This window comes from Anastrepha obliqua, chromosome 6, assembly GCF_027943255.1.
Source record: "Anastrepha obliqua isolate idAnaObli1 chromosome 6, idAnaObli1_1.0, whole genome shotgun sequence".
Classification (NCBI taxonomy): Eukaryota; Metazoa; Arthropoda; class Insecta; order Diptera; family Tephritidae; genus Anastrepha; species Anastrepha obliqua.
Genome location: NC_072897.1, coordinates 56,154,368 through 56,174,146, shown reverse-complemented (window position 1 = coordinate 56,174,146; position 19,779 = coordinate 56,154,368).

The following is a 19,779-nucleotide window of genomic DNA, read 5'->3' as shown; positions in this document are numbered from 1 at the left end:
CGTTATGGTTTTATTTATATGTTGAAGTTTAGACTAGGTTACTCCACGGAAAGTGTGCCAGTTTGTTCTTCTAGGGTTTCTATATGGGATCCGTTTCTCAAGCTTGAGATTGATATCGAAGAGAATCCAACTATGGACCGAAAAGGATTTCTTGTCGGATACCCTCCAATTTGTGACTATTTGAGAGTTATTGTTTGTGCATAAAGTAATGTCTAAGACCTATTCCCAGCCTGGAAAGTTTTTCGAGCTCGGGAAAGTAATGGTTGGGGCGGCGCCGGTTTATCATGTGGCATATACTAAAATTAGAACACAGAAAAGCTGTTAAGGGTTTTTTAATGAGTATGCATGATCGGGGCATACCGTCTGATTTAGTGTAGAATATTTTGATGTTGTTGTTGTCTTTAATCCCTTTTATCTGATTGTCCCTGGCCCAAGGTTCTCGCATGAATCCGATCTCGATGTCCCCCTCCCTGAGGAAAACTTCCCAGTTCTCTGTGGCACATTTCGAGAGCTGCAGATTCACCTGTATGGCTTTAGGCATCGGGTTGATTGTCGTCTTCAGCTAGGTAGAGCTTTTCTAGCTGTATGCTGCTGTCGATCTCATCTGGGTCGTCCTCATTTTCATTGCTGTCTGCTTGTATTTTATTGTCAGATTTTCTGGGTACTGGTAGGCACTCATCGTTAATCTGTAGAACGAATGACATGCTACTCTTTTGCGGCTTTTCTGCCTCCACGATTGGCCAGTCGTCCATCGGCACCGCAGGGTTGTGTGACTTTCGGTCCTTTGGTACACCTGCTCCGCTTAAGTCCACCACTGGCAGCCAGATGCGGGCGCGTGGAGGGTAAGGTATGTCCCTGGCAGGAAAAGCTTGAACCTTAAGCCTTCCAGTGAGCTGCTGATCTCAGCATCGCACCTCTCTAGGACAACTCTTGACTAGTCGTCGCCGCACTTGATTACCCTACAGCATCTAAGTACTCCTGCAGAATCGAAGGAAGGGAGAGTTCTGCCCTGTGCTCCAACCACATGCTTGTGGAGCACGGGCGTGGACAGTTTCGCTTCTACCTGCCCAAGCTTTTGCAGGACTACTTTGCCGCCGTTAGTGGTTTCGTCGATCAGTGCATAGAGGAGGTTATCCTTAACCACCTCATTGAATGGTTTTTGTTTTGTCGTATCTTCGATGCTGTTGGACACCTTAGGTATGTTCGGTGTCTGATCGATCACGTCCTGCGACCTGTTCCTCTTCGTAGCATCGCCTTTTCTGTTGTTGTCTGTTTTAGGTTTCCTGGATAAGAAGTCCTCATACTCCTTGACCACCTGTTGGTATTTTACTTTATCGGCCACGTCACGCTCGTCAGTCCCTCCAGCGAGCTCATTCTTAGCAGTCTTGCTGAGAATGAACCTCGCCTTCGTATAGCGAGACTTCATGAGGGCACCCTCCGAATTAGGTTTTCTTACGGCCTAACTTTCTCTCTGAGTGCCGCCTACCGCCTTTTGCGATGTTGTTGGTAGGTCTGTTTGTTGTTGTTGCTTGCTTGGTAAAGGAGTGTTGTGGCTGGCCCTTCCCTTACTCTTTGGTAACTCCGTCGTATCTTGGCTGGAAGCCAGCAGGTTGTCCTCCTCGGAATAGGGTATGGTGTCGCAGCGCGGCACGAATTTTTTGCTTTTGTTTTTTATATTTGTAGTCATCATCTGTTTCTTACGATTGCTTCACCTGACTCCACAACCTACGAGTTTCGAGGGGAAGTAATGGGGTCCCCCGCGGCAGCGCCCTTACCGCGGTAAGGTCACAGTTACTCTCGAAGGCGGCTAGGTATTCGAGAGCGAAACTCCGTTCGCGGTGCACATGCTTCAATTCCCTGCACCATTCAGCCCTCGGCACGATTCCAAGAACACCTTGACTTGGTAATGTGTTGGTACGGTACTCTCCGTATAGATGATTGGACGAACAGCCCACGAGTCGCTTCGCGAATGAGTTGTTCGCCAATCCCTATACGGAGCTTCCCTCTTAGTTCATGGTGGGTTAAATTCCTAAATAGAATTTAACCTCCATTTAAGCTCCATTCTCGCGGCGAGGAGACCAACATGAATGGTCTTTCCTTAGTCTCCTTTTCGATTGTATTGCCTGTTTTATGGAGTTTGTGCTGTTATTTTTCTTATTTTTAGTCTTGATTAATGTCGTCGACTTAGACACCGCATCCATAATTAAGTCCGGAATCAATCTTCTTTTCAGTTTTAAGTGGAACATTGTGGTTAAGAGCATGTCGGAGTATTTCGCGGAAAGCATTCCAGTCGGTGACTTTCTTATATAGTTTTCCGTGGTTCATTTCGTTGTCAGGTGTAGGGAGAAATGTCAGGAATATTGGCGAATGGTCGGATGATAGATAATAGTATTCAACCAGGTCTGGCTTCTTTTTCATGTCAGTGGGCCAGTAGGTGGGCTCACCAGTGCTTATATGGTCGCTTTTGTTTCATTTAATCGCGTCGAGTAATTCGTTGCCTTTTTTATTTGTCAGCCTTACAACCTCCGGCAATTTGAATCGTCGTAGCTTGAATGTTGTCTCTTTTGCGGGCGTCCTTTTCGATGCATTTGATGGTTTGTCGTATAATTATGGCTGTGCCACCATGCGCCTTGTTGCTTGGATGATTGGTGTGAAATAATTTATAGTCAGGAATTTTAACGTAGCTCTTACTTGTCAAGTGAGTTTCGGCCACTAGTAGGATATCTATTTTGTAGCCAAGTAGGAAAGATTGGAGTGAATATGGTCGCATCGGCCGTTTGCGTTCCATAGTGCGATTTTTAATTTATTTTGTCTGTTCATTTTATTTTGTAGCAAGGAGTAGGATTATGGACATCATGTTGGACATTTGTGCTATTGGTTGTTCCATCATATCCAAACTGGCATCTTAGTCCATAATTGTTTTATATGGCCATAATTTTGACAATTTGTGCATTGTGGTAGCGTCGTTTTTTGATGTGGAGTTTAAAATATATTTTACAATGAAGCAAAGATGTTACGGAATATATATCTTTATTATTTTTGTTTAGTTTTAGCTCAATTGAATGATGCATGTTTCGTAAAATAACTTTGAAACTTCTTTGTTTCTTTGGTTTGAAGGTATAGTGTTGCGTATTTTTCTCCTTTAGTAACTTTATGATTGAAGAGTAGTTAGTCGGTTCTTTTGCTTGTATTTTTATTTCGTTATTGCTTAAAACTCTGATGGTTGGCAACCCTTAACCCATCCGAAAGTGAATCCATCAGTGAATTTTTTTATGTGAAAAATTACCTGAGTATAAAGTCGAAAAAAATATAAATTTGTGCAAACCCGATTTTCTTAATCGGTGGTGTATAAAATATCATACAAATAGTGTACAATAAACGTAAATTTTGCTTATTAAAAACTTGGCGCTCAGAGCTTGAGCAAAGTGAAAAATAAAACAATAACAAAAACACCAAACAAAGGCGTCAAAACAATAAAACAAAAATCGAACGCAGTCAGCTGCAATAAGCTCGACCTAAAAATGTGCAAGCTTTTTGTGCCTCTGCATAAATTAAATTTACTCAGTGTTGCCAACTAACATTTCCCCAGCATCTTAAAACACCTTGATCAGAGAAGGTTAATGGAATGAGAAGGAGCAAATGTTACTGTTAACTTTTTTAGTACAATTGATATTTGAAAGATTTGTAGTAAGGGATTTTAGAACATCGACTTTATAGACATCACACTGAGTTTCGCCCACACAAAAATTGAAAACACCACACACCTTTCACCTCAACACACAACACATTTCTCACCTCGACATTAAACCAATTAAATGTTTACTATTTCCGAATTTTTGGAATTATAAGCGAAAAGGTAAAATTTATTACATAATTTTTTTTTAATTACATTAAAAAAAACCTATTAAAAAATACCAGTCTAACGGTTAGACGCGATAGAAGTGAAACCTTCCGTAAAACAAACTGAGAGAGAATAAGACGAAAGCAGCATTAGGAGCGGGATAATTATAGGTTCATTATAATATTGCTATAAAGTTCATATTTTATTTTCTTCATTTTATTATTATTCATCCTCAATGTTTTCAATTTCAACAAATGATACGAGTGGCTTATGATAGATAAAATATGATACAAATGCTTTGGTTTCGATGTTGTCAACATATCTTTGAAATACCGCGTCAATGGTTGTTTTTGATCGTGTTGTCGATTCAGTGCGATTGTGACACATTTTTAAATTGAATGTTGTATTGAGAACGTCAATTAAAGGAACCGCTGTGTCCAATGCAAAATTTACGTTGAAATCGCCACTTAAAATCATTGGAACTTTATTGTAATCTTTTCTAAGTATCCGCGATACTTCTGGTGTATACTTTATTAAATTTTCGTGAATGAATTCCGTGATGCTATTTATTGATTTTTTTTTCTGTCGATACTCACGACACTTTTCTGTATTATTTTTCGGCATAATTGCGGTAAATATTTAAAAATGAAAATATTTACGAATATAAAAATACACACGCGGTTGCTATTATGAGTGTCCCCAGCAAAACCTGCGTGACCGAAACTCTAACACAATTACATTTTTTTGAATGTTACAAACACATATGCACGCAGGTTTTGCTGGGGCGTGACCGAAACTCTAACACAATTACACATATGCACTCGTATTTGTTTGAAAATCGACTTTTTTTTTGGTTCTCCGTCACCTTTGGAAAATGTGTAAACAGTAAGCAAACTTTATTCATATATTTTTCCTCATTTTTGCATCAGTAAAATTAAACAAACGCCGTAGCCGAATAAGTTGGTGCGTGACTACTATTCAGAATTCACAGAGAGAACACCAAAATTAAGGAAAACTATTTTTCTAATAGCGCTCACCCCTCAGCAGGCAATGGCAAAACACCGAGTGTATTTCTGCCATGAAAAAAAGCTCCTCATAAACATATCATAAAATAAAATAAAATAACTGTCTAAAAAATTTTTTTTTCTTGTGATTCGAACCAAGAATTTTGGATCGGAAGCTCACATTGCTAGCCGCTCGGCTATCGCGCCATGCTGTCGGTACTGGCCTAAAAGTTATTTAGTTCGTCGCTACGTTTATATGTAATATTCGTAGCCAAGAGTGCCGCTTTTTTCGTTTCACTTTTTCTCAAATCACTCCCAACGATTCTAAAGAAGTTTTCACTTCAAAAAAAAAAATTAATAAAAAAAAAGTTGGCGCCGGGAATTGACATCGCGTCTAACATGTGGCGAGGAAAAATAGGCGGTGCGTTTATTTCTTCGACTGCTTATTTTTTTATTGTAGCATTTTGTTACTTTTGAAATGATAAGCGGATACATAAAATTTACTACTAATTATTAATTTTTTTACGATTACATTAAAAAAACACACTTAGAAAAGAAAAAAATAATTTTGCCGCCGAGAATTGATGCCGAGTCACATGGGCGTCACGACGCGAATTAATTTTAATAAAGTTCTGAAAGTAATTCATGAAGTTCTTCATTACATACATGCATAAATGAACGTATACTTTATATGTACATATTATATATGATGGTATATGACAATATACATAATATGTATGTACATGTCAATAGGAGGTATTTGCATTCAGAAAAAAAACGGTTTAAGATAAATCAAGACTTATTTTATATTGTATGTCAATTTATAGTTTATGTATTCGACAGCATTTACATACATATGTATGTACAATGAAAAACAATAATGCACAAGCGCAAGAACATCATCTTCCTTTCATACATATGTACATATGCATGTATGCCCAGATAACCTTGACTTATGTATGTACACAAAACAATTCTGCACTTTATGTCCTAGCATATATACATTCATATATACCTACTTGCTTTCTAAACTTCCTACAAAATAATTGTATTCATATGTTACTACATCCATGCACGTTCATACATTCATGCATACATATATGCGTGAGCACAGCGCTCCCTTCTTGCTTCCGTGTACTTTTGTCTTTCACCAGTCGATATTCCTAATTTTGTACTTACAAAAACACAATACTTTGATAGACGCAAAAGCAACAGCAAGCGCAACGCGATGGCCGCTTTGCCACCACACATTCTAAAATGTTCTAGAACACAAAAAAAAAAAACACATACCTCACATGCGCATGTCGCCCAAAGCTAAAATTTAAGCCTAGCGACTACAAAAACAAAATACATTGCCTTTATGGATGTTTTACATATAAATCAGCTCAAAAGCAGTATGAATAATTTTATATAATATAGAAAATAAATTTTTAAAAGACAGGTATTAGAAAAACCTTAATACACTATTTTGAATCAATTGTAATTAAAGCAAATACAAAAAATTAAATAAATATATCGAACAAATAAAAGTGTGTACATGACTTGAACCTGAGTGAAATTCGGAACGATGTAGCACCAGAGAATGTTAATGCAATGAGAAGGAGCAAATGTTAAATGAGCTTTTTTCGAGTTCTAATTTGTAGATTCTTAATAAGGTAATTTCAAATTCAACTTTCCTCACGAGTGCGGAATTGCAGATATTTACCACGCGAGTGGAGGGTTTCTATATTTACTTACCACGCTAGGACAGCAATTCAGATTTTTTCTGCGTTTACCAAACTACTGAGGAATTTCATAAGATTTTTCGGCACACTACTAAGGAAATCGACTTATTTCATGCCCACAGCGAAGCGAATAAATTTGCGATTAAGAAGGCCGCGTGGCAGTTAATTTGTGGTGCAGAAGGAAAAGTCGGCGGAATTATTCGTTTCGTTTTTTGGCACGTATTTAATTCAGGTTCAAATCCTGAGTTATATTTTTTTTCTCGCACATTTTTTTTTACAATTCAAACCAGGAAAGTTTGGTAAAATTTTTGAGTTTATTTTAATTAAAATTTCTTTAAAATACTGTTTTTTTTGTATTTTATAAATGGAAATTTCTTTTCGGTATAAAATAGTTCATACTGGATATGACCTGATTTTTATATAAATCAATCAAAACAGAAAATATGTACATATGTCTATAATCTATTTCATCAAATCCAAATTATATTGATGAGAAAATATCATTCTAATATCCGTCCAGAAAGCCAAACGCGCAAACACACATACATATGCATATAATTACGCATACAAACTTTCAACTAACGCAGAATATGTGCATATAAAACTGCGAATCGAATAAATGAGTGATTTAGAAAATTTCATTATTAATTGTAGTTTAGCGCAATCGTGAAAGACGTGTCATGTGTGCAGTACATCGTCCCATATTTGACTCAGGTTCAATTCCTGTACACAGTTTTTTGTTCGATATTTTTATTTCATTTTTATATTTGGTTTAATTAGAATTGATTTAAAATAGTGTATTCAGGTTTTTCTAATACCTGTTATTTAGAAATTTATTTTCTTTATAACATTATTCATACTTCTTTTGAATTAATTTATATGTAAAACAGCCATAAAGGCAATCATATGAATATGCATTCCTATATTTAATCTCTTCAGTCAAATCTGAACTATTTACATACACATATTGATGAGAAAATATTGTAATATCCATGAATGCATCCAGAAAGTCAAACGCGCATACACGCATATGTATACAAATATATACAAACCTTCAACGAACGCAAAATGTATGCATATAAAAAACAACAACTGCGACCGTCTTCTTGTCCGTCAGTGAAAAGATGGGATATGTATACCCTGTGAGCAAAAAGAAACGGTAAGGTGATGTTGACTGTTTTCTTCGATTGCCAAGGCATAGTCCACCATGAGTACCTTCCATCGGGCCAGACAGTCAATAGAGAATATTATTTATCCGTTTTGAAACCTTAGAGAGATGCTGTGTGTTGCAAACCGCCGGAAATGTGAGCAAACAATTCTCAGATTTTGTATGATGATAACGCGCCATCGCACTGATCAAAGAGAATACAAATCGGCCTGCCGGGGGTGTTTGGAGGACTGGGTTAAACGTTGGCACATGTGTGTTGCTTCAGACGGGTCATACTTTGAAGGAGATAATATAAATTTGCCTTAAATTTATCTCTGTTTTGTTTAATTTACACATTTCCGGTACTTTCTGATCATAAAATACATATATGCGGCTTTGCGGACAGCAATGTGTGATTCGCTGGAAGTCGCATTAACTCGCGACTGTCGCACAGTTAGAAGACATATTTACATACATATAAGAGTGCATACATACATACGGAGCCGCGGCCACTCGACATGACAAAAAATTAAGATTTATCAAATATTGGCAAATAATTCCACGCGAAATATTCCAATATTGACTATTTTCGAATGGTCGCGAAAATTGGCATATGGGCGGCTCGTTTTATGAATGAAATTGAAATATGAGCTCGAACTTATGAATGAACTTTTTGTTTTTGTTCTAAATTGTTCAGCGCCGTCGCTGATAGAATCATGGCCGCTGCGACTGCGTCTACGAATGTATTTTGTTTTTGTAGTCGCTAGGCTTAGATTTTAGCTTCGGGCGACATGCGCATGTGAGGTATGTGTTTTTGTTGTGTTCTAGAACATTTTAGAATGTGTGAAGGGAGCGCTGTGCTCGCGCATATATGCATGAATGTATGAACGTGCATGGATGTAGTAACATATGAATACAATTATTTTGTAGGAAGTTTAGAAGGCAAGTAGGTATACTCGTATATGTATGTATATATGCTAGGACATAAAGTGGGTATATATACATACATAGAGCAGAACTGTTTTTGCACTTGTTAGGAAGAAACTCGTTCACTAGTGCGTATGTGTATTTGATTTCTTGTAAGAATGTGATGTGCTGTGACATGTGTACATACATACATAAGTCAAGGTTATTTGGGCATACTTGCATATGTGATATGATGTTCTTGCGCTTGTGCATTATTGTTTTTCAAATACAAATGTAGGTATATACATACATACATATGTAAATGCTGTCGTATACATAAACTATAAATTGACATACAATATAAAATAAGTGCTGATTTATCTTAAACCGTTTTTTTTTCTGAATGCAAATACCTCCTATTGACATGTACATACATATTATGTTCTTATATTGTTATATACCATCATTTATGTACATATAAAGTATACGTTCATTTATGTATGTATGTAATGAAAAACTTCATGACTTACTTTCAGAACTTTATTAAAATTTATTCGCGTCGCGCGCATGCACAAAACCTTGGCTCACAACGCAGGCGCAGAAATAAACACTCTGCGTATTTATCCTCTCCACGTGACTCGCCATCACTTCTCGGTGCAATTTTTTTTTTTGACGTGATAACGTCTTATAATTCGATTTAACAGGCTGCACGCACGAAAAAATGTGTCGTTACCTTGCTCATATGTAGTTACCTTGCTCATTGCCCTTACCTTGCTCATATTAGTGTTACCTTGCTCATTAGTGTTACCTTGCTCATATTAGTGTTACCTTGCTCATTGCCGTTACCTTGCTCATATTAGTGTTACCTTGCTCATTAGTGTTACCTTGCTCATATTAGTGTTACCTTGCTCATTGCCGTTACTTTGCTCATTGCATTGAATGAACTGCAAGCGAAAGGGCGGAACAAACGACAAAGCAAACAAAGCAAACGAACGGCAACGTTCGATATCTTGCTCTCTCCTACTTAAGTGAGCGTATATATGTATGCATGTATATGCGCAAATGTACATATATAAATTCACGTATTTGTATTTGCATATGCCTTCTTATTGATTATTATTAATTTGATTCACTTGAAGAATTTAAAATAAAACCAAGTTTGTTAATAATACCTGTTGTTTTAATGTTATAATTATTAATTTTTTTATTATATATGAAGGAAAAAATGTATGGTAATATTTACCATATACCTTATAAAATATGTTGTCTATACTAATATTATAAAGAGGAAAACTTTGTTTGTTTGTAATGAATAGGCTCAAAACTACTGGACCGATTTTAAAAATTCTTTCACCATTCGAAAGCTACATCATCCACGAGTAACATGGATTATATTTTATTTTGGAAATAGGGCTCGAGATATAGGTCAAAACGTGGACCCGGGTAACCTTCGGATGTGTATATACAATATGGGTATCAAATCGAAGCTGTTGGTGAATGCTTTAGTCCAGAGTATTTTTCATGCTGCTCCGTGACTAGGGTCTCGAGATAGAGACCAAAACGTGGACCCTAGAATGTGTTTGTACAATATGGATATCAAATGAAAGCTGTTGATAAGTGCTTTAATGCGGGGTAATTTTCATACCTATTGATGACTAGGGTCTCGAAATATATGCCAAAACGTGGACCCGCCGTGTCTTTGAACCGAATTAAACCAAACTTACACACATTGTTAAGTAGGTATTGACGATGATTTCCGTATAGTTTGAATACCTATTGGTAGATAGTGTCTCGAGATATAGGTCAAAACGTGGACCCGGGTAACCTTCGGATGTGTATGTACAATATGGGTATCAAATGGAAGCTGTTGGTGAATGCTTTAGTTCAGAGTATTTCCATCCGTTCCGTGACTAGGGTCTCGAGATAAAGACCAAAACGTGGACCCTAGAATGTGTTTGTACAATATGGATATCAAATGAAAGCTGTTGATAAGTGCTTTAACACGGGGTAATTTTCATACCTATTGATGACTAGGGTCTCGAAATATATGCCAAAACGTGGACCCGCCGTGTCTTTGAACCGAATTAAACCAAACTTACACACATTGTTAAGTAGGTATTGAGGATGATTTCCGTATTGTTTGAATACCTATTGGTAGATAGGGTCTCGAGATATAGGTCAAAACGTGGACCCGGGTAACCTTCGGACGTGTATGTACAATATGGGTATCAAATGAAAGCTGTTGGTGAATGCTTTATGATATGTTATGTTATGTTATGTTATGTTATGTTATATTATGTTATGTTATGTTATGTTATGTTATGTTATGTTATGTTATGTTATGTTATGTTATGTTATGTTATGTTATGTTATGTTATGTTATGTTATGTTATGTTATGTTATGTTATGTTATGTTATGTTATGTTATGTTATGTTATGTTATGTTATGTTATGTTATGTTATGTTATGTTATGTTATGTTATGTTATGTTATGTTATGTTATGTTATGTTATGTTATGTTATGTTATGTTATGTTATGTTATGTTATGTTATGTTATGTTATGTTATGTTATGTTATGTTATGTTATGTTATGTTATGTTATGTTATGTTATGTTATGTTATGTTATGTTATGTTATGTTATGTTATGTTATGTTATGTTATGTTATGTTATGTTATGTTATGTTATGTTATGTTATGTTATGTTATGTTATGTTATGTTATGTTACGTTATTTTATGTTATGTTATGTTGTGTTGTGTTGTGTTGTGTTGTGTTGTGTTGTGTTGTGTTGTGTTGTGTTGTGTTGTGTTGTGTTGTGTTGTGTTGTGTTGTGTTGTGTTGTGTTGTGTTGTGTTGCGTTGCGTTGTGTTGTGTTGTGTTGTGTTGTGTTATGTTATGTTATGTTTTATTATGTTATGTTAATGTTAACTCATTCTCTATATCCATACAAAATATCTATCAAACAAATAAAATTAAAATTTTTCTTTTGAAAAATGCAACCATTCAATCAGTATTTTCTTATGACGTTATCACGTTAACCCTTTAGCCTATAGCCACGAGTCTGACTCGTGGTAAAGAATTTGTGCCATAAGCGAAAACAACGAGTCTGACTCGTGGTAAAGACTTTGTGATCAATTGATTATGATTACTTCCTAGACATCTTAAAATTACTATTTGTACCTAAACATTGTTTATTATTTCACAATTCCTTTCGTTGCATTGAAATATATATGTTACGAAAAGTATACACTTTGCGCCAGTTCGGGTACACGGCTGAACAGTTGAATGGCACGGCGCGCGAACGAATTTCTTGCGTATTATAGCTCGCGCAATTGGTAGATATCGTGTAGGCTAAGGGTTAAACTATCGTCAGTAAACCGACTTTACAAACAACCTCTTTTTTATTCGTTTTTAAATTTTTTTTTAATGTAATCGTAAAAAAATTTGTAATAAATTTTATGTATCCGCTTATCATTTCAAAAGTAACAAAATGGTAAAAAAAATAAGCAGTCGAAGAAATAAACGCACCGCCTATTTTTCTTCGCCACATGTTAGACTCGAGTTCAATCCCCGACATTCCCAGAGAATGTTAATGGAATGATGCAATTGAGATTTGAAAGATTTGTAGTAAGGGATTTTAGAACATCGACTTTATAGACACCACACTGAGTTTTGCCCACACAAAAATTGAAAACACCACACATCTTTCACCTCAACACACAACACATTTCTCACCTCGACATTAGACCAATTAAATTTTTACTATTTTCGTAATTTTGAATAATAATAAGCGAATACGTAAAATTTATTACACAAAAATTTTTTTCAATTACATTAAAAAAGAAACTAATTAAAAAAAAAATTAATAAAAAAAAAGTTGGCGCCGGGAATTGACATCGAGTCTAACATGTGGCGAGGAAAAATAGGCGGTGCGTTTATTTCTTCGACTGCTTATTTTTTTACCATTTCGTTACTTTTGAAATGATAAGCGGATACATAAAATTTATTACAAATTTTTTTACGATTACATTACAAAGAAAAAAAAAACATTGGCGCCGAGAATTGATGCCGAGTCACATGGGGAGGATAAATACGCAGTGTGTTTATTTCTGCGCCTGCGTTGTGAGCCAAGGTTTTGTGCATGCGCGCGACGCGAATTAATTTTAATAAAGTTCTGAAAGTAAGTCATGCAGTTTTTCATTACATACATAAGTACATAAATGAACGTATACTTTATAAGTACATAAATGATGGTATATGACAATATAAGAATATAATATGTATGTACATGTCAATAGGAGGTATTTGCATTCAGAAAAAAAAGAGGTTGTCTGTAAAGTCGGTTTACTGACGATAGTTTGACGTGATAACGTCATAAGAAAATACTGATTGAATGGTTGCATTTTTCAAAAGAAAAATTTTAATTTTATTTGTTTGATAGATATTTTGTATGGATATAGAGAATGAGTTAACATTAACATAACATAATATAACATAACATAACATAACACAACACAACACAACGCAACGCAACACAACACAACACAACACAACACAACACAACACAACACAACACAACACAACACAACACAACACAACACAACACAACACAACACAACACAACACAACACAACACAACACAACACAACACAACACAACACAACACAACACAACACAACACAACACAACACAACACAACACAACACAACACAACACAACACAACATAACATAACATAAAATAACATAACATAACATAACATAACATAACATAACATAACATAACATAACATAACGTAACATAACATAACATAACATAACATAACATAACATAACATAACATAACATAACATAACATAACATAACATAACATAACATAACATAACATAACATAACATAACATAACATAACATAACATAACATAACATAACATAACATAACATAACATAACATAACATAACATAACATAACATAACATAACATAACATAACATAACATAACATTACATAACATAACATAATATAACATAACATAACATAACATAACATAACATAACATAACATAACATAACATATCATAAAGCATTCACCAACAGCTTTCATTTGATACCCATATTGTACATACACGTCCGAAGGTTACCCGGGTCCACGTTTTGACCTATATCTCGAGACCCTATCTACCAATAGGTATTCAAACTATACGGAAATCATCTTCAATACCTACTTAACAATGTGTGTAAGTTTGGTTTAATTCGGTGCAAAGACACGGCGGGTCCACGTTTTGGCATATATTTCCAGACCCTAGTCATCAATAGGTATGAAAATTACCCCGTATTAAAGCACTTATCAACAGCTTTCATTTGATACCCATATTGTATATACACAACCAAAGGTTACCCGGGTCCACGTTTTGACCTATATCTCAAGACCCCAGTCATGGAGCGGCATGAAAAATACTCTGTCCTAAAGCATTCACCAACTGCTTCAATTTGATATCCATATTGTACATACACATCCGAAGGTTACCCGGGTCCACGTTTTGACCTATATCTCGAGCCCTATTTCCAAAGTAAAATATAATCCATGTTACTCGTGGATGATGTAGCTTTCGAATGGTGAAAGAATTTTTAAAATCGGTTCAGTAGTTTTTGAGCCTATTCATTACAACCAAACAAACAAACAAACAAACAAACAAAGTTTTCCTCTTTATAATATTAGTATAGATAGTGTTGCACGCATATGTGTGCACTGAAGCAACATGACCTACCTCACGAGCATCGCCTTATATTTCATGTAAATAACCTAATGATCAAATTCCTGCCTCACAAATGCTAGAATAAATTTCTTTTGAATATTCATGTACATATTTGTATGTGCGTATGTACACTTGGTGCCCATATCCCTTCAAACAAATCAAAAAATTCTGTATACAAAACGCTTCATTACCAGGCACACAGGAAGATGGCATATGCAAATATAAATATGCGAATTGAATTCAAGCAAAACAATGCTTATTAATATACACATATGCATGTGCATACAACCGCACACACAGGGCACTCCCTTTATTCCTCAAAATGCGTATGTCGTTCAAAGCTAAAATTCTATGCCTAGCGACTACAAGAACAAAATGCAGTCATAGACGCAGGCGTAGCGGCCATCATTCTAGTTGCCATAGCGCTGAACAGTCGCGGCGGCGCCGAACAGTTTCAACTATTGTACTGTGCAACAAAAACTCATCATCAAAAAATTCATTGATAAATTCGAGCTCATAGTTCTAAGAGCAAGTACTTTCATTCATGAAAGGAGCCGCCCATATGCCAATTTTCTCGACAATTCGAAAATAGTCAATATTGGAATATTTCGCGTAGAATTATTTGCCAATATTTGATAAATCTTGAATTTTTGTCAAGTCGAGTGCCCGCGGCTTCGTACATATTATGTATGCATCAATATATGTATGTAAATATGTGTATATGTACAATGCTGTGCCTATGAATGTGCGCAGCGCCTATTTGTGCGCGCTTTATTTCTTACATACATAGCATACATACACACAGCATATACATATGCGCAAATGTATATAAATTCACAAATTTACATTTGCATATGCCATCTTCCTGTGCGCCTGGTAATGAGGCGTTTTCTATAGAGGATTTTGATTCAGTTGAAGGGATTCAACAAAGTTTTACAGACACCAGACAGACAGACATAACATATGTATATAATTTTGGATGATTTGGAGAAATTCAAATATATAGGTCATATTAAAAAGCTACCTAACATTCTTTGCTTCCAATCACCAAGAAATTCTTATCGACTGCTGCTAAATTTACATAATTCAGCCCCTTACTGTTAATTTTTGTTGAAAAATGTGTCTGTGGTGAAATTGTCTTCGCGAGACGAGTACCCCTCGAAATTCCATACGTTCCTGTCATTGAGACTTCTCTATACATTAACGTTCTCTGAGCAACAGCAAGCGCAACGCGATGTCCGCTTTGCCACCACACATTCTAAAATGTTCTAGAACACAACAAAAACACATACCTCACATGAGCAAGTCGCCCAAAGCTAAAATCTAAGCCTAGCGACTACAAAAACAAAATACATTCGTAGACGCAGTCGCAGCGGCCATGATTCTATCAGCGACGGCGCTGAACAAGTTAGAACAAAAACAAACAGTTTATTCATAAGTTCGAGCTCATATTTCACTTTTATTCATCAAACGAGCCGCCCATATGCCAATTTTCGCGACCATTCGAAAATAGTCAATATTGGAATATTTCGCGTGGAATTATTTGCCAATATTTGATAAATTTTAAATTTTTGTCATGTCGAGTGGCCGCGGCTCCGTATGTATGTATGCACCCGTATATGTATGTAAATATGTCTTCTAACTGTGCGACAGTCGCGAGTTAATGCGACTTAGATTCCTTGAACAATTCCAGCGAATCACACATTTCTGTCCGCAAAGCCGCATATATGTAGCCTATGATCAAAAAGTACCGAGAATGTTTAAATAAAACAAAACAGAGTTAAATTTCAGGCAAATTTATATTATCTCTTTCAAAATATGACCCGTCTGAAGCAACACACATGTGCCAACGTTTAACGCAGTCTTCCAAACACCCCCGGTAGGCGACATGGCCTTCAGCTCCTTCGTCGTATTCTATTTGATCTTTTTGATCGGTGCGATGGCGCGTTATCATCACGCAAAATCCAAGAATTGTTTGCTCACATATCCGGCCGCTTGCAACATACAGCAACTGTCTGGCCCGATGGAAGATACTCATGGTGGACTATGCCTTGGCAATCGAAGAAAACAGTCAAGATCACCTTCCCGTTTCTTTTTGCTCATAGGGTATACATATCCCATCTTTTCACTGACGGACAAGAAGACGGTCACAGTTGTTGTTTTTTATATGCATACATTTTGCGTTCGTTGAAAGTTTGTATGCGTATTTATATATGTCCATATGTATGTGTGTATGCGCGCTTGGCTTTCTGGATGGATGTTAGAATATTTTTGCATCAATATGTGTATGTATGTAAATAGTTCAGATTTGACTAAAGAGATTAAATATAGGAATGCGTACTCATATGATTGCCTTTATGGCTGTTTTACATATCATCAGTTCAAAAGCAGTATGAATAATCTTTTATATAAAATAAAGTCAACTTTTTGTGTGTGTTCGCTAACCGGCCATGACTTTGCACCGAATTAAACCAAACTTATACACATTATTAAGTAGGTATTGAAGATGGTTTACGTATAGTTTGGATGCCTATTGGTGGATAGGGCTCGAGATATATGTCAAAACGTGGACCCGGGTAACCTTCGGATGTGTATGTACAATATGGGTATCAAATGGAAGCTGTTGGTGAATGCTTTAGTTCAGAGTATTTTTCATGCCGCTACGTGACTAGGGTCTCGAGATAGAGACCAAAACGTGGAGCCTAGAATGTGTATGTACAATATGGATATCAAATTGAAGCTGTTGGTGAATGCTTTAGTACAGAGTATTTTTCATGCCGCTCCGTGACTAGAGTCTCGAGATAGAGACCCAAACGTGGAGCCTAGAATGTGTTTGTACAATATGGATATCAAATGGAAGCTGTTGGTGAATGCCTTAGTTCAGAGTATTTTTCATGCCGCTCCGTGACTAGGGTCTCGAGATAGAGACCAAAACGTGGAGCCTAGAATGTGTATGTACTATATGGGTATCAAATGGAAGCTGTTGGTGAATGCTTTAGTTCAGAGTATTTTTCATGCCGCTACGTGACTAGGGTCTCGAGATAGAGACCAAAACGTGGAGCCTAGAATGTGTATGTACAATATGGATATCAAATTGAAGCTGTTGGTGAATGCTTTAGTACAGAGTATTTTTCATGCCGCTCCGTGACTAGAGTCTCGAGATAGAGACCAAAACGTGGAGCCTAGAATGTGTTTGTACTATATGGATATCAAATGGAAGCTGTTGGTGAATGCTTTAGTTCAGAGTATTTTTCATGCCGCTACGTGACTAGGGTCTCGAGATAGAGACCAAAACGTGGAGCCTAGAATGTGTATGTACAATATGGATATCAAATTGAAGCTGTTGGTGAATGCTTTAGTACAGAGTATTTTTCATGCCGCTCCGTGACTAGGGTCTCGAGATAGAGACCCAAACGTGGAGCCTAGAATGTGTTTGTACAATATGGATATCAAATGGAAGCTGTTTGTGAATGCTTTAGTTCAGAGTATTTTTCATGCCGCTACGTGACTAGGGTCTCGAGATAGAGACCAAAACGTGGAACCTAGAATGTGTTTGTACAATATGGATATCAAATGGAAGCTGTTGGTGAATGCTTTAGTTCAGAGTATTTTTCATGCCGCTACGTGACTAGGGTCTCGAGATACAGACCAAAACGTGGAGCCTAGAATGTGTATGTACAATATGGATATCAAATTGAAGCTGTTGGTGAATGCTTTAGTACAGAGTATTTTTCATGCCGCTCCGTGACTAGGGTCTCCAGATAGAGACCCAAAGGTGGAGCCTAGAATGTGTTTGTACAATATGGATATCAAATGGAAGCTGTTGGTGAATGCTTTAGTTCAGAGTATTTTTCATGCCGCTCCGTGACTAGGGTCTCGAGATAGAGACCCAAACGTGGAGCCTAGAATGTGTTTGTACAATATGGATATCAAATGGAAGCTGTTTGTGAATGCTTTAGTTCAGAGTATTTTTCATGCCGCTCCGTGACTAGGGTCTCGAGATATAGGTCAAAACGTGGACCCGGGTAACAGTCGGATGTGTATGTACAATATGGGTATCAAATGGAAGCTGTTGGTGAATGCTTTAGTTCAGAGTATTTTTCATGCCGCTCCGTGACTAGGGTCTCGAGATAGAGACCCAAACGTGGAGCCTAGAATGTGTTTGTACAATATGGATATCAAATGGAAGCTGTTGGTGAATGCTTTAGTTCAGAGTATTTTTCATGCCGCTCCGTGACTAGGGTCACGAGATAGAGACCAAAACGTGGAGCCTAGAATGTGTTTGTATTTTAGTGTGCCCAGCGAAGCGGGCCGGGTTTGCTAGTTTTATATAAAAAATAAATTTTTAAAAGACGGGCATTAGAAAAACCTTAATACACTATTTTAAATCAATTGTAATTAAACGAAATACAAAAAATTAAATAAAAATATCGAACAAATAAAAGTGTGTACATGACTTGAACCTGAGTGAAATCCGGAGCGATGTAGCACGCCTATGACATGTCTTTCATACTTGCGTTAATCTATAATTATTTATTTGCTTTCCTAAATCGGTCATTTATTCGATTCGCTGTTGTACATGCAAATTATAGTTATAACGCGGGTGAGCGTTAAAAAAATAAAATAACACGATTGCTTCCAAAGTCAAACTTGAAGTGATTCTTTTATTCCTACGTTATTTCTTTTATACCAAATTTGTGCTTACTCTATACTTAACAAATAATTGTTTGTGTTTACAATAAATCTTTCACTACTGGATGAGCTTATTTCATCATCCTCTAAATTGTGCTTATAGTCTAAGAGCTCATGACCAAAAAACCCAACATATTTTATACTTCTTGAAATTTTGTGTGAGATTAGTTTTTTAATACTAGAATCGATATCCGGCGGGCTGGCTGCTCAATAGCGGTCTTAATTATGCGTTTTTATTTTTTAAAATTGTTAATAAAAAACATTTACTCAACATATTTTATACCACTTGAAATTTTAACAGAATTTCATTTACGGTCTGTATAAAATGAAACGATGGTTGCCAGCCCATTCTCATGGTCCCAAAGTACTGCCAGCCCATGTTGAAAGTGCGTTGATGGAAGCACAAGTCAACATATTTTATACCGGCTGTCTTTTTTACACGACATTGGCAATACAATAAATTGATGAAATGTGTAGAGCCAGCCCATTCTGATGGTCCCATCGCATGGAAAATTTGGAAAATTCCATTCCTGTGAGTGCGAGCGAGACCGACTTACGAGAATGTGGGCGCGCGAGAGAGAGCGTATATCGTTTATATACTGTCTCTCTCGCACGCGCTGGCTCTACTTTTTCACTAGGAATTTTGAATGGTGATTCATAAGTCGCCATCTGCCTGCAATACAATAGGGGCGGTATTCAAGGACAACAGTTT